Source organism: Alligator mississippiensis, chromosome 13 (assembly GCF_030867095.1).
Source record: "Alligator mississippiensis isolate rAllMis1 chromosome 13, rAllMis1, whole genome shotgun sequence".
NCBI classification, from domain to species: Eukaryota; Metazoa; Chordata; order Crocodylia; family Alligatoridae; genus Alligator; species Alligator mississippiensis.
The window spans coordinates 10,452,914-10,468,491 of record NC_081836.1 but is presented as its reverse complement, the minus strand read 5'-3'; the positions used below and the strand labels follow the sequence as shown (position 1 = coordinate 10,468,491).

The following is a 15,578-nucleotide window of genomic DNA, read 5'->3' as shown; positions in this document are numbered from 1 at the left end:
GACGGTTCGACAGAACAGTGTTTCGTCTCGAATTTCATTTCGAGTCAGAATAGCTGTTCCGTTCCATCCCGTCAAAACAGAAAAGCTGTTTTGACACTGTTTCGAGTTTTGCTAGGGATAGGGAGGCAGCCCAGCTGGACTGACTTCCCATCCCCAGCCTATGGTTGAAACGTTTCGAGGCCATTTCAACAGCCTTTGTTTCGTTCCAATTTTGCTGTTTCAACCTCGAAATTGGTCGGAATGAAACGGCCGGTGAAATTTTGCACAGCCCTGGTGTTAATCATGGCATATATGTAATATGTCTTGGGGGATGGAGTCCAACATGTTGAAGTGGACTGGCTTTGCCAACCCTAGGTCCAGGCAGGGTAGGGGTTTTCCCTTCAAAGGTGCAAAGGTGTTTGGTTATCTGTTGCTTTCAGTTTTTCCTGGTTGCATTATCTATAATGTATTTGCTTCCAGTGCTCTTGGCAACAGCACAACCCCCAGCAGAGATCCCTCTCTGACTGCCAGGAGCTGGACTCTAACTGTTTAGACCTGATTGAGGGAGTAAACTGGGGACAAGTTACAGTCAATTTGCAGAGGGCTACTAGCACTTGAATACTAAACAGCTGAGTAACACTACACACATACAGACACACATGTAGACATGCATGCAAGCACTTGACTGGGCTGCCCTTCTGGTGAGGCTTGAGTAGAAAAGGTGTTGGGGGCCTATTAGGTCAGCTAATGCTTTTCTAGGGCAATAGCAGAGCTGTCTCAGCTGGATGTCTGTACCATCTTGTGACGGAGAACCTTGAGCTTTGCAGATGGAAAATATTGTAGGTGAGTTAAAGTGTCTGGAGAAGTAAAAGATCATTATACTAGTTAGTGGAGATAGGAGATGCACTGCATCTCCTACCTTGCCTCGTTTCCCTATCACTGTCAGATTGTCTTCTCCAGAGCTTTGTCCTGTCTAGCTTTCAGTGGGACCTTGCCATTGCCCCAGAGAGGCTACCGTAGAGTCCCTTTAGCTCTTGCCGCTGGGAACAAAAGCAGAGTGTGCTTTGAGGACATATCGTTACCCTTTTCTGTGTTTGAGTGCTTGACTCCCCTTTATTGGTCCTGTCCCTGAACTATTTATTGCTTCTGAGATAATCTGACTTGCTCTGATACCACAGGGGAATATTGAAGTACTGATTGGGTCATTGTTGAAACAAGGCAGCCAGGTCTACAGCCTGGCTCATCTCTGTTTGGGGAAGGTTTGATCCTTGGATTGCTTGCTGGAGGACAGGCTGCACAAAGAAAGGATTGGTTAGTGGACAGTTGTTGCCTTTTTCCCCTGGATGGAGGAAGTGAACTCCTCATTGGTGTTGATCCTACCTTTTCTCCTTCCTGGTGTGCCTCCTTGGCTAGAAAGTATCCAGGTTGTAGCCCTATTGGTCTAGAGAAAAAAACAATTGGGGGATCATGGTAAAAGTGATATCTTTTTATTAGAACAACAAGATTTTTGCAAAAAAAAATTCTTTAATTGCAAGTTTTCGGACACACGCGCCCTTCATCAGGCATCGGAGAAAAGATTATAAAAGTCCTCCTGGGTAAAAATGAAAGAATACACTTGGCTAGAATATACTCACAGCCCCTTATTTCTCCTTCCAGGCAGCCTCCTCAGACACTTCCTAGCATTTAAGGCTTGAAGGGGCCATTTATAATAATCTGGTCAGGGCTCCCGCATAATCTAAGCCCCAGCATTTCCTTCAGTGACTCTTGCATCAAGCCTAGTCCCTTACTGAACTACAGCACATCATTTAGAACCGACCCAGCCTTGAAGGGAAGAGCCCCAAGCGTGGCAAATACAGCTCAGCTGGGCTGATCTGGTCCAAATACTAACTACATCTGCTGTGCCTATAAAAGGTCTTATTTCTGGCTTGGATTTTTTCTTTTATTCTAGCTTTTAGTTCATGGATCTTGTTCTCCTTCTGTCTGTCAGGCTAAAGGCACCACTGGCATTTGCCCAAAGACGAAATCCAGTTTCACTGGGAACAGAACTGGGTCAGGAAAAAAGGCATCCAAGCTTGTATTCTGATATTTCCCCTAACCTGCCCTCTGTTCACATTCACACTCACTTAGGCATGATGATCCTTTTTTTTTACCTGGGCTGGTATAGAATGGATGGGAAACTTGCACATCTCACAAATGTGTGACTATCCCTCCAAAAAAAAAAAAAGGACACTTTTTTGGATCTCAAGAGAAGCCTCTCTAAAACAAAGGCAGCACCCCATTGTGCTAAAAAGATCCATGAATAGATTCCCTGCCTTACAGGGCTAAAACCATGAGGGTTAGACCTACATTTTAACTTTAAATTTGGCTTACCACATTCATGTGACTCTGGGAGCCAGGGCTTTAAGACTGATATCACAAGAACTAGCAGTACTGCCTCCCTGAGGCTCTCTGGCTGTGTAAAAATACGTTAAAGTAGCCCGATCATAAATCAGAATTGGAGTGCTTTTGCTGTCGTCTGCAGGTGGATCCGTTCCCAGCGAGTTCTCCTCTGATCCTATGCGGAGCTTGGGAGTAGCACTGTGCATACAAGCAAAACCACCAGGAGTTTGAACAAACTTGCCTCAAACTATTTATTAGGCATCTGGAAGCGCTTTGTCATCCCCACTATCTATCTGAGCAAGGCTGTTTGGACCTGGAGGAGCAATTTAGATAAATATGGAATCCAGACAAGTAAGCTGGCTTCTTTCTTAATATTAATTATCTGTAAAGTTTAGAGGCCTTCAGTTGGATTGGAGGAGGGGGGAGGGTGCATGGGAGGGCAGGGGAAAGGGTGTCTGTTGATGTATAGTTGGAAATCTCCACCTTGAGAGCTGATTTCTTATTCTTATGGCTGTTTGACTGTTGCTTTGTTCCCTAGACTCTTGCCTCCTATAGATCAGATGGAGGAGGAAGATGGAACCAACCTCTCATCAGTGGATGCCAGCTGTGAGTGTTTCTTTGGCAGTGTCTTAGCTGGTTGTTGTGAACAATAGACAAGGAAGCAATCAGCAAGTATACTGCCCTAGAAGTGCTGCACATTGTTGGGCCTGCATCTCACCTTGTCTTGTCACCGAGTAAGCCTCTCGGTTGGAGCCCTGCCCGCCCCTGCCGGTCTCGCCCCATGCCCTGTTCTGAATTGGAGGTCAGGGCAGCAAGTGCTTTTGCTGGAGGAAGGGAGAGAAAACGAGGAAGGCTGTCGGGCCTGGATGACACCGTGACTTGCTTCATGCAAACAGATGAGAGAGAAGCCAAGCAAGCTGCTGCTCACTCACTCCACTTCCACCCACCTGTGCATTTGTGGATGCAGCAAAATAACATTTCCAGCCATTGACCGCAAATGTCAGGGATGTCGGTAGCACTTTTACCCATGAGGAATTATCTGGGCTCGAGCCTTGGGCTGGTAACAAGGAAACACTGCTTGTGGGTTTTTTTTCGCCATAGGGCCCTGGAGTGGGGCAGCAAGAAGCTTTCTCCTGTGGCCGCTGCTGCTTCTAGGCTGTGTTCAGCAGGGGAAACAGGCGACTGTGCATCGAGGAAGGTGCTGCCAAAAGTCCCCAGACCTGACTGGTGCCCAACCCACCAAACCTGTTGAGCTGCAGGGTTGTGCGAGTGACCTGTTGTGTAAGAGCAGGCTGTATGGAGACAGGCTGACACAACCTGCCCGCTGCCTTCCTCGGGCTTTTAGCACCGGATTCCGGGAGTGGAAGCTGGACAGCTGTGGCCATGCCAAGTTACTGCCTGGCTGTGTGGGTGGGAGGTTGCTCCTCCCCCTGGCAGTCTCTGGTACTAAACCTCCCCCCCTGCATAGCGGTTTTAGGGTGTTACCCAGCTATTTTTCCCCAACACTTTGGGCATTGATCCTTCTGGGGATGTTTGTGGGGTTCTCGTGCCACACTGAGGCAGGTGATTTGCTCTCCCACCTGCCTATGAGGGATGTGGAGAGGCTTTAGGAAGAGTAAAATATAGGGTGTGGGCTGAGTAGCCCTGAGGAGGGGAGCACTTAGAGCAGCCACTTCTATACCTGGGTTTAAGCTGAATAAGATAAAGATCTTGTTACACTTCTGTGATTTTTTTTTTTTTTTTTTTTTCTTTTAACCCCAGCAAGGGGATGAGAGTGCAGGTTGGGAAAAGCTGTGGCTCCTGTTCCTGTTCAGTGGCTCTGTCTCTGTGATCTGCTGAGTCCTTGGCATCTCCTGGAGATGCCTGCAGGATTCTTGGATCCATGCTCTCCGCAACAGCGCTAGCATTATAACCTTGAGCAAGTGACTCAACTTCCCTGAAACTCATTTTCACTCCTCTTGACAAGGAGGATAATGCACCAAACTATCTGGCAGAGAGGCCTATAAGGCTAAATGCCATGATGGTGGGGAAGCACCCTGTGTTCAAGATGGTCTGTAGAGTTCAAAAGTAGCACAGAGCATCTCTACAGATCCTCTTAAGCTTGGAGTCTACCAGTCTCCAGCCTTCTCAATGCCTAAGGAGGCATTTTGGGCTGGCACATCACCTCTTTATTAGCAAACTGCCCAGAATTCTGCTTCTCTGAGTCCTTTTCTGTTGGCAGAGCAAAAACTGCATTAAAACTCTTAACAAAGTGACAACGGAAGCAAAGTAGTTTTACAGAAACTTGCTGGGGAATGAGGCTGCTGTATTTCACTGCTCCCCTTCTCCCCCCCACCAGCACGCTCTCCCCATGGCCCTGCTGTTCTCTCTCCCGAGTCCCACCAGGCAGGGTGTAGGCTGAATGGAACTGATGAAATGTCTGGAATGTGGGTTGGGGTAAGAGTCAAACACTTTGTCTGACTCTCCCTGTGCACTGCAGATCCCTAGTAATGCCACATGCTTGAATGGGGTTGCACTGATCCTTATACACTAATAAGTGAGATCAGCTGTTGCTCCTCTGTGTTATCCCACCCCCCTGTAACATAGGCCCACATGAGGATGCTTTGTAGGAAGAATGCAGTGGAAGTAAAATGGCCCTGTAAATTAGCTCCTCCTACCTTGGAAAATCTGGGAAAGCAGAGGACGCTGCTCCTTCTAGGTACAGTGTGGGCAGGTGCAAATGTGGGTGGAGCTGAGCTGTGCAGGATCAGTCCTATGTGCTGGTACAGTTGAATGCTCACTAGCCATCCCAGATTGGAGAGGTGTTAGTGGAGACCTGACTCAAGTCATCTCTTTCCCCACATCCCTGACCTTGAACACATACTGTGATGTCTCATTTAGAGGAGAACGAGAGGAGTTGGGAGGCCATTCACCTGCCTCCTGCTCTGGCACAGAAGTTAGGAATTCAACAAACCGGCAAATGTTAAGGGCAGACATGGGACTTGCATCTTTAAAACCAGTCACTCTGCGAGTTCTGCACTTGCGTCCCATGCAACTGCTCTTTCTAGCTTGGCACTTCCTCATCAGTGTGAAATAACCTTGCTGCGAGGCAGTGCTCCTCAGAAGCCAGCAAAGCTGACATTGCTCGACAGTCATTTTTCCTATGCTAGTGTCATCGCTGCATAATTCATTCTTTGCCGCCTTTGTGCTCCTATTTCATCTGTGTTTAAACTGTATAGGAGCCAAACAGTGGAAAGTACCATCAACAGCTAGTGCTACAGAGAGTAAAAGTTGCACAAGAAATTGCCTCTTAAGATATTGCATCCTTCTACATCAAAAGGGAGCGATATTGCGCTTAGAACATTTTATCAGGTGGCCGAATCTCTCAGGCTGTCTTTCTCTACTGCTTTTGTACGTTTTGCTGTAAATGCATAATGATAGCACCACTCTTTTATTCCATAAGTGCAGCAGGAAGGGATATCCCTTACCAATCTTCTCTTTTAAATTTGAAATGGAAACTATTGCAACACTGGGAACATAGTTTAAATTGCTGATTGTGCTGGCCTAATTCCAGTGGCGGAACTAATTACATTCTGTTGGCATAAAATTCCCTTTGTCGCTGATGGGGTTTTTTGTCACTTGCTGCTCGGATCGGTTGTGTCGTCTTGCTGCAGCCTTGCGATGCGCGTTTGATGCTAATGGAAACCTCCCTAAACGTGATTAAGCATCTCTACTTGAGCTGTGCTCACTGGTCAGACTTTATTCAGTGCTGGGCCCATTAGACAGCCTGTACCTTGCATTCAGTGGACTTATACACCTGTCCACCCATGCTTGGGTTGTAAACTAGATTTCATCCAGAAGGTGAAAAGTTTTGCTATGGGATGATTGAGTTTCCACAGTAAAGACCAGGTCATGTGACCTAATAACTTGGAACACCCCCTAAATGTAACGTCTTGCAATATGATGTATTCAAGCGATCACATACGAGTGGCCGAATGGAAAGGACCGACATGTGAAATGGTGACGGACCCAACCCTCAGAGCTGTGCCTGCTGGGCTGAAGGGGCTTGCAGATACCGAGTGCAAAAGCGTGGTGTCCCAGGAGAAACCTGTCCAATCCATCCACAAGATAATGCAGGGCCCTGGAGTGGCTAATTAAAGCAGTTTGTTCACCTGCATTGGAGATGGATTAGACTGATGCAGAGTCTTCTGGCTGTTGGAGAAGGAAAGTGTAGGAAACTCATTCACTGGTGTCATGAGAGTTGGCCAGAGCCCATTGCTTGTGCAGCCACTGTATTCGGTTAAATACTGAACAACGCTGACCTCTGCCCAGTCCTTGGCATTAGCCCTGCCCTCCGTGGGCTGGAGCTGGACTCAGGGTTTTCTTTCAAAGTGCCTGAGCCTACCTGGTGGAAAGGGAGTGCCTGCACCACCCCGTGTTAACCCTTTTCCTTCCAGCAAAGTGATGCTGCTGGCATCCATGTGCTGGGGGACTTTTAACATGCACCCTGGCGGGCAGGCCCTGTATTCTGTTTTGGTTTTTTTCCATCTTACCTGAAAGGTGCTGCTTCTAGCAGGATGGTGCCTTGACCTCCTTACCTGCTTCTTTCTGCAGAGGAGGCTCTTCAAGTTAGATGCAGCAGAAAGAGCTGTGCCTCCTGGATCACAGCCTACCACTCCCTGAAGTCCTGGGGGTTTCCTTTTCAGTTTCCATCTGAGTGCAAGCCTTATCGTATGCCTTATCGGATTAAACATAAAACTGCAAACACTGGAAAGAATACAGACTCCTTACAACTTGTTGCCCTGGTATGATGCCTCCTTGTTCCTTTGGAAGGAGAAATACAAGCCTCTTGTCTCTGCATGTAGCACAGATGCACATGTGACATGCATAACTTCTAGCATGACCCTTTGCCTCGCGTTCGGGTCTCATCTGCAATTTTGACCCCAGTATTGACAGCTAAATCGGCTTGTTCACACTTAGAAGTACATCTTTGTCTTCTAACTAAATACCATACGTGAACTGGCTGTGACATCCACTCCCTGTATCTTTTGGCTGCTGCTCACAATGAAGAACAAATAAGAATATTCCCCCACTTCAGAAGGGGAACATGCCTAAGACTCTCCATGGTCATTAAGAGCTTCACTCTAAGGGTTGAGATTGGGGGAGGGCTCACCCCTATTCAGAGAGCCAGACTGAGTCTCTACTAGCGACATTATTCTCTCCGTAGAGCCTACAATGTTTATAGCCTTAACTTAAGTTAGGACTACTGGAAGGGCAGATCGCAGTGCACACACCACACTAACTAACACCTACCATAATAGCAGAGGAGGCACAAATGCTGGAATTGCCACATCCAGCGCAGTGCCTGGCCTAGCCTGACCTGTGACTAATCAGCTGCCTCTCAGCTGATGCTGTAAAGCCAGGGATCAGGTGACAGCTTGAAGATCACCTGGTTCTCATAAAAGCCAGTTGCTGGGAAGTCGCTGTCTTCCTCCTGCTAGAGTCCCTGAGCCAAGGGGAGAGGATCCTGTTTACTTGTGACATCCAGGCAGCTGGCCTGCATAGCATAATCCTGGAGGGTGGAGACAGACCCTGCAGAAGACCTTGGCTCAGGTTGCAAGGCTGTGAACGATGGGAAAATATGTGGTGTGCTGCAAGAATAAAACCGAGTCCTTGAAGCCAATGGACTGAAATGGGGTGGCTGGAGGAGGGGATGCTTTGTGTACAGATCTGACTTCCTGCCAAAGAGCACAGCAGTGCTGATCAGCAATCAGCCTCTTCTGTTAACCACCAGAAGGGGTGAACTAACTGTTAAAGGCTAGTTTCCATAACTCCTGCATGGAGGACTTGTCTTGCTAGCTCCAAGAAGGCTATGATTGGAGTATGCCTCATGGTACCTTGTCAATGGACTGGGAGGTTACAACACAAGCGGAGCATGCAGGCTGTCAAGTGTAGGCATCTTAATAGGCCACCCAGCTCCTTTGGCTAGAAGCTGGCACTCTGGCACGCAAATGCTTATTTAATGCACTTATCTGAGGCCCAAAGCTGGAAAGCACTGGAGCATGGTCTCGCTGGCAAATGCTTCACTGCTGTCCTGGAAAGAGACACTTTTCTGAATGAAAGTTGGTGACCATCATGGCAACTGGTTGTCTTCTGTTGCTGTCTGGGTTTGTAGACTGGGCTCCATAAGGCTGTGAGTAAATGCAGATGCATAAATGTTACTGCAAGTAAGTGTCAAAGATTGTAAAGTAACATTTATTTTAGGATTCAAGTTAAGTCAAGTCCTCTAACTTGGTGTGCATGTTTTTGCTGTCTCACATGTGCATCCCATTCCCATCTATTGGATTCTGCTTTTTCCCTGAAGAACTTCTCCCCCGCACCTCTGCAAAAAGTCAGCTGCATGGTTTATTCAGCTTCTGCATGTAGCAGAGCTGGACAGAGACAATTGGTTTAAGAACTTCATTGTGAAAACACTTTTTTTGCCTTAATCAAAATGAGCAGCAGAGTGAGGCCTTTGTTTTGCAGTCATCCATCAAGGCTATTTATCAGTATTTGAAAAGGGATACTTCTTGGGACAGACTAGGATTGCACTCTCAGCTGAAATAGTAGTGACATCTTGAGGCCAGCGAAAGAATTGCTGATCTGAGTTCTAACTAGGCGCCAGGGAAAATCTTCAAAATAATTGCGACAGAATGATTTGTGGTCTATGAGAAAGGCAGGCAGCATCCTGAGTCCTGTTCCTGGTAGTCGGGTACCTGCATCACAGAAGTATACTGCTTTGAACTGTGCTAATTCTAGTGTCCTCCATTATCTCACATGCTAAGGGTTTAATGAGCTGGGTGGGCAGGCACACTCTCTCCTTCTTGCCTTTAGAGAGATCCCCTCTGAATAGGCTTCGAGCCTCTCAATATAGCAACGTGGGATGAAGGGGAGCTCAGATTTTCTCCTACGCGTCATCACCATCTAAAAATGGAAGCCAACTGCTCCTTCACGTCCTATCTGGCAATTTTGGTTAAGGTAACACAGTTGGTAGGACTCCCAGATGGACCCATCTTTTCATCATAAAATCAGCAAATAGACTTTGAACTGTGATTTGCAGTGGCCCGAAGCAAGTTAGGCCCTCGGTCTCCTCCGGCGCCTTTGAAAATGGCAATATAAAAGCTTTTTTATTGTGAGTGTAGCTGTTATTAAAATAAAGAGAAAATCAGAAGAAATGCTATTGCAATAGCTAACCCGTCATACTGTTTTTTCTCTGCTTTACTGTATGTATAGGTCTCTGAAGGGGGAGGCTTTCAAGGGGAAGTTTGACCTAATCTGCTGATTTATAGCAGATTACCCCATATTGTCTTCTGTCCGAACACAGCTAAATAGAATGATGCCTGTCACTTATTTTTACTCAGGTTCCAAATATTTCTACTCATCTGAGGACTGCAGCATTTCTTATGCCTGAGAGTAGAAGTGTGTAGTTTGGTCAAAATAGCTGCACATCTCCCGGGGTCAGAAGATAACAACATCAAAGTTAGAAATGAAAACCAGCTACCTGGATATGAAATTTTGCTAGCTGGGAGACTGGGGTAAGAAAGGATATTGATAATCCTTTTCTAACCTGATTGTCAGGCCCGGAGGGGGAAGATTAGATTGTCCCAGCCCAAATAATGTAAAAACACCACAATCTTTGAGGAGAAAAATCCTTGGAGGACTCTTAGCTTTGTTAGACATTTGTAGCCCACAGGAATGGTTGGGAAGATGAACAGAGAGCGGGTTTCCTAACAGTAAATGCAAGAGTCTGAGCTTTGGTGTTGCGGAAAGGACTTTAATTGGCAATGGACCAATGGACTCGGCGTGACTTGGACTTGCAGATCAAGATCAGCAAGAAGAGGCCAGATGCTTCCAGAGGTGATGAACTTGGCTGTGGGGCTTGAATCTTTTCTTGTACAGTGCACCGCAAGAGGAAGCAGCTGCTCTGTAAGTGCTGCCCCGTGTCTGATAAGCAGGGTGGGAAGGGGAATTCTGATCTGATGTGTGACATTTTGGAGTGATTAGTACAGTGGGGGGGGATTGTCCATTAAAAGGGCTGTTATACACACAAGGTTTGCTAAGGTAGAGCCACACAAATGTCATCTGATCTCCCTTCTTCTGGTCAGAAAGTGGGGAGACACCAAAGCAAAGGGGTCAAGCTTGGAGGTACAAGGTCACTCCACAATGTTTGGTGAGATCTGGGTAATAATCATGAATCTCTGGCTCTTGAATGTGTACTGTGAGATGCGTAATAATAAGGGATGCTGGCTCCCTCGGAGCAGTTACTAGAGCAGCTGTAGGGAAAAGGCCGAGCCAGTGAGGAACCAAACTGACCATCCTGACTGGTCCTCGGTGTGCACGGGGACAGGGAATGTGCACCCAGCCAAAAAGCTGGAAAACTGGGTTAGCAAATTGGGCCTCTGGAATGTAAAGTCAGAAATTTGGGTACCTGAGAGAAGGGATTTCTGGGAAACTGGGGTCACTAAACAAATTGTCTTGCATCCAGGGGCAGAAAGCACAACAAACAGCTTATTCATGTTTCTAGGAAAGGAAAGAGGGGGAAGCTTGTTGTGAAGCTGGGTCTCAGGGAAATGTTTCCTGCTTCCAGACACGTCATTCTGAATCGGGAACAGATCCCTGCTCGTTGCTCAATGTTTCCAGCAAACAAACAGTAGGGAAGGCAACCACAGCCCATACAGTGTGGTTCTAGTAAGTGAAGGAAAATTACAAAGGAGAAGACGGATTAGGTGAACTCCTGGAGCTTCAAATGGATTTGTTGGGGCATAGAGCTGTATGCTTAAATGAGGAGGCTGAATGATCTGAGAGAGGCACACAGATAAGCATCAGAAGGTGCTGTGCTGGTCCCTGAAGGCTTGATGCTGCAGGGAAACCTATTAAAGAGTCATTCTGTGGCAAAGGAGTACTTTTCATCCCATCCGGCAAGAGCACACACCAGCTGCTGAAACTTCCTTAGCCGGACAAAGGGTTTTTGAACCCAAAAGCTTGCTTAAAAGTTGTTTTCCAACTATTGAAGTTGGTCTAATAAAAGATATCAGATTCAACCAAAAAACCTTGTCTGCAAAGGAGCAAGAAGGCATTGAGGAAGTGTATTGGGGAAGAGTGACTGAGTCTTCAACCGGTGCTTGGGCCTCCGGTTCTGGTTGAAAAACCACCAGCACCACAGTGCTGCCAGAGTTTGTGTAGACTACAGAAAATTAACTGAAGTTCGTTTAGGGTATGTAATTATCTAGCACACCGATAGCTTCTGTGCTGGCTTCTGTAGCAGGCTGTTTATCATCACTGTAATAATTTGTGTTGCTGTATACCTAGGAGCCCTAGTCATGGCCTTTGTGCCACTCGCTGTATAAACAAAGGACAAAAAAATGGTCCCTGCCCCAGAAAGGTTTCCATTAAAGTGAGACAAGAGATTACATGGGGAGGGGGATGGGGGACCAGAAGGAAAGGGTAGTACAGACTGGTTTTGCACTGGAAGTGTTAAGAGTGGATGCTGGCAAATGGAAGTAGATCCAAAGGTCAGGAGAGAGGCTGCTTCTACATCAGGACTAGGTGTATGGCAATTTCCAGAGGTAACTTCCAGTTTGGGCAACTCCCCAGCCATGTTGGAGAGGCTAATGGAGAGAGCATTGCTTGGCATGTCTGTCTCAACATGTGCACTGTGCCCACATGTTGTCCTGGGGCACTGAACAAGAACTGATTTGGTTATAAGTGCCCTGGGAAACCCTCCATGCTGTCAGCCTGAAACTGAAATCAGAGAAACACAAATCATTTCCAAAGGAGGTGATTTGAGCTTGGGTGCAGTCAGCCAGTGTGGGGAGGGAAGCAAAATAGCACTGCCTGGGCTGGGTGAGAGAGGAATGATTTTAATCTCAGCAAAGTATAAATTAGCCTTTTTAAAGTTGGGGGAGAGACTTGTGACTCCACCTGTGTTGGCATCCTTGTGCTTCAGGGCACAGAAGTGAGATGTGAGCGCTTATGGGTTTGAGGACAATATTGGGACAAGCACAGAAACGCTAGGAAAGGGTAGGGCCTAATTACAGCAGACAGAGAGGACTGTATCGCCCCAGAATAATTCTGGGTAGTGCCTAACTTGGAAAAAAATTTCACCCTCTTCGTATAGAAGGAGGTTTGTGTTCAAGTCAGACCATAACTCCCTGTGGTCTTGGTTAGGAGAAATCGTGCATCTTGAGATTCAGGGGTCCTTAGTGGCAGTTCTCCATTTAGTTGGACCAGTTGCCAGTGCTTAGCGGGAGAGCCCTGAATTTGTTGCTCAAGAGAAGGGCCGCTCTAGGGAACACATGGCTGTCTTCACTCTGCTCCGAAGTTGCCGAAGTATAAATGTTGCCTGATTCATCTATTGAAATGATGGATGTGGGGTCATGGGGATGGATTCCAGAGCAGCTGCGGAGAGGATCTTGGTGTCAGCGTAGTGTATAAATGGGGAATTGCTTGGTCAGTGCAGCCACTTTGAAAGGTTGTCTCACCTCAGGAGACTTCAGTAAAAGCTTTCTGGTCACAGTGTGAAAGCTTATAGTTTCATAGTAGGTAGGGTCAGAAGGGACCTAAGGAGATCATCAATTCTGACCCCCTGCCATGGGCAGGAAAGGATGCTGGGGTCAAATGACCCCGGCAAGGTGTTCATCCAGCCTCCTCTTAAAGACCCCCAGGGTAGGAGCTAGCACCACTTCTCTTGGAAGTTGGTTCCAGCTCCTAGCCACCCTGACAGTGAAGTAACGCCTCCTGATGTCTAGCCTGAATCTACTCAGTTAACTTATGGCCATTGTTCCTTGTTACCCCTGGTAGTGCTTGGGGGAACAGGGACTCTCCCATTGTCTGCTGGTCCCCCTTGGCCAGTTTGTAGATGGCCGCCAGATCCCCTCTCAGCTTTCTCTTGTGGAGGCTAAACAGGTTCAGATCCTTTAACCTTTCCTTGTAGGACCTGCCCTGCTGCCCCCGATCAGGTGGCCCTCCTCTGGACCCTCTCAGTGCTGGCCACATCCCTCCTGAAGTGCAGCGCCCAGAACTGGACACAGGACTCCAACTGCAGCCTGGCCAGCTTCGCACAGAGGGGGAGGATCACCTCCTTGGACCTGTTCGTGATGCATCTGTGGATGCATGACAAGGTGCAGTTATCCTTCCAGACCTCATCCCCATGTTGGTGGCCCGTGTTCATCTTAGAATCGATAATGACTCCAAGATCCTTTTCTGCCTCTGCACTGACGAGAAGGGAGTTCCCCACCTGTAGGTCTGCTGGTTCCTCCCCCCCAGGTGCAGTACCCGGCACTTGTCAGTGTTGAAACCCATCCTGTTCTCATCTGCCCACCCCTGTAACCTGTCTAGATCTAGTTGCAGCCTGTCCCTCTCCTCCAGCGTGCCCACTTCTCCCCACATCTTAGTGTCATCTGTGAATTTGGACAAGGTGCTTTTCACCCCCTCGTCCAAGTCGCTGATGAAGATGTTGAACAGCACAGGTCCGAGGACTGAGCCCTGGGGGACCCTGCTGCCCACATCCCTCCAGGTCGAAAAAGACCCATCCACCACCACTCTCTGGGTGCGGCCCTCCAGCTAATTTGTGACCCATCTGACTGTGTAGGCATCGATGCCACAGTCCCCTAGTTTTTTAATGTGAATGGGGTGAGAGACAGCGTCGAAGGCCTTCCTAAAGTCCAGAAAGACTACGTCCACTGCAACACCTACATCCAATGATTTTGTGACATGGTCGTAGAAGGCCACCAGGTTGGTCTGACAGGACCTGCCTCGAATGAACCCATGTTGGTTGCCCCTAAGCACGATCTCCCCTGCTGGCCCCTTGCAGATGTGCTCCTGGATAATTTTCTCAAAGAGCTTCCCCAGGACCAAGGTAAGACTAACTGGCCTATAGTTTCCTGGGTCCTCCCTCCTCCCTTTTTTGAAAATGGGCACCAGTGTAAGCTTGCCTAGGAGATGGGAGAAACTAGAAAGGGATTAATTCAGCCAAACACTATGTCCACATGGTTCACGTGGCAGGATCAGGGACTGTTGCTTAATTTTAGCTAGAGTAACACAGGTCAGGTTTCACACAGTTGCTCTTCACAAAGCACATGCAATCTGAAAGCAGGAGTGAGATGGGCTCCTTAGTTTTTCCTTACCTTTAGAAGTGCAAAAGCTGAGCTGTTTGTCTTTTCCCCTTGGGCTGAGCATGGCTGATTCGGACATTTGTTTTCAGGATGTTGGTGCCTTGTGGGACTTGGGTACTACAACAGGCAGTTTTGATGTGTGGTAAAATAAATAAAAAAAAAATGAATATGACTATAAATGAGAATAATTAGAAATTTTAGGATGATGAGCGACTAGGGAAAGTTAGCTGGAGAAATAGTGGCTACGCTGTATTTTACCCATTCTTCTAGGGGGATTCATGTCAATTATGTATCAAGGGGGCGGGGAAAATCCAGCAGAGTCCCCTCCAGCCTTTCCTGTGCTGTGTTGTTAAACGCAGTCTTTCACAATCAGATTTCTATAGTCACTTCAAAGGTGACATCCTCCTTGAAGCCTGAGTCTGAAGCAACTGGGATGTTTGGGGGGGGTTTTGGGGAGGAGTTGGGAAGGCTCCGATGTTGGTTTTGACTTTTTGCAAATGAGTTTCTAACTATATGAGCCCTGAAAACGATCTCAAGTCGCATAAGCAGCTAACTATATTGCTTTTTGCAATCCATACCGCTTTTGGCTCCGAAGCAGACCTATTCAGCACTTCTCTGCATTTCTGAATGTACAGATGTCGAGGGAGACTGCAAGACCGGGGGGTTTCCCGGCTTCCTAAATACCCGTCTCTCTGCTCCCCTGGGCAACCAGGACCCCGTGCACTGCCAAAGTGTTAAAACTTTGCGCTGTTAGTAAAAAAAAAAGCTGATGAGAAGGGCTGGCCGAGCTGCCTAAACCAAACCAAGCGGAGGGATTTTTTGGAGGGGGGGGGGGGGAAAAGATTATTTCTTTATTTCTAACCTGTTTTTGGACACCTGCGAGCTGGGGACGCCTCGGGAAGGGTTGCAGCAGCGCTGCTCCCGGGGGCAGGCGGGCTGCTTTCCTCCCGGGGTTTCCTGCCCGCCTCGGGGGTTTAGGAGCCGGGGGCGGCGCCCGCCGGGGAAGGCGGCACTTGCGGGAGCGGGGGTGGGACGGGACGCGGCCCGGCCCCGGGGCAGCCGGGGCGCGGAGCTCACATGATGCAGCGA

The 15,578-nt window shown here is 47.9% G+C and overlaps 1 long non-coding RNA gene across 1 annotated transcript; it reads right to left on the bottom strand.

Annotated features, from left to right (window-relative positions):
- Positions 1-1,450: 1,450 nt before the first annotated feature.
- On the bottom strand, positions 1,451-15,557 carry LOC106740373 (uncharacterized). The gene is made up of 3 exons (XR_001373874.3): positions 15,352-15,557; positions 14,502-14,606; positions 1,451-8,528 (listed from the first exon to the last, which is right to left on the bottom strand). It is a non-coding gene; the product is annotated as an uncharacterized LOC106740373 (long non-coding RNA).
- Positions 15,558-15,578: the final 21 nt, after the last annotated feature.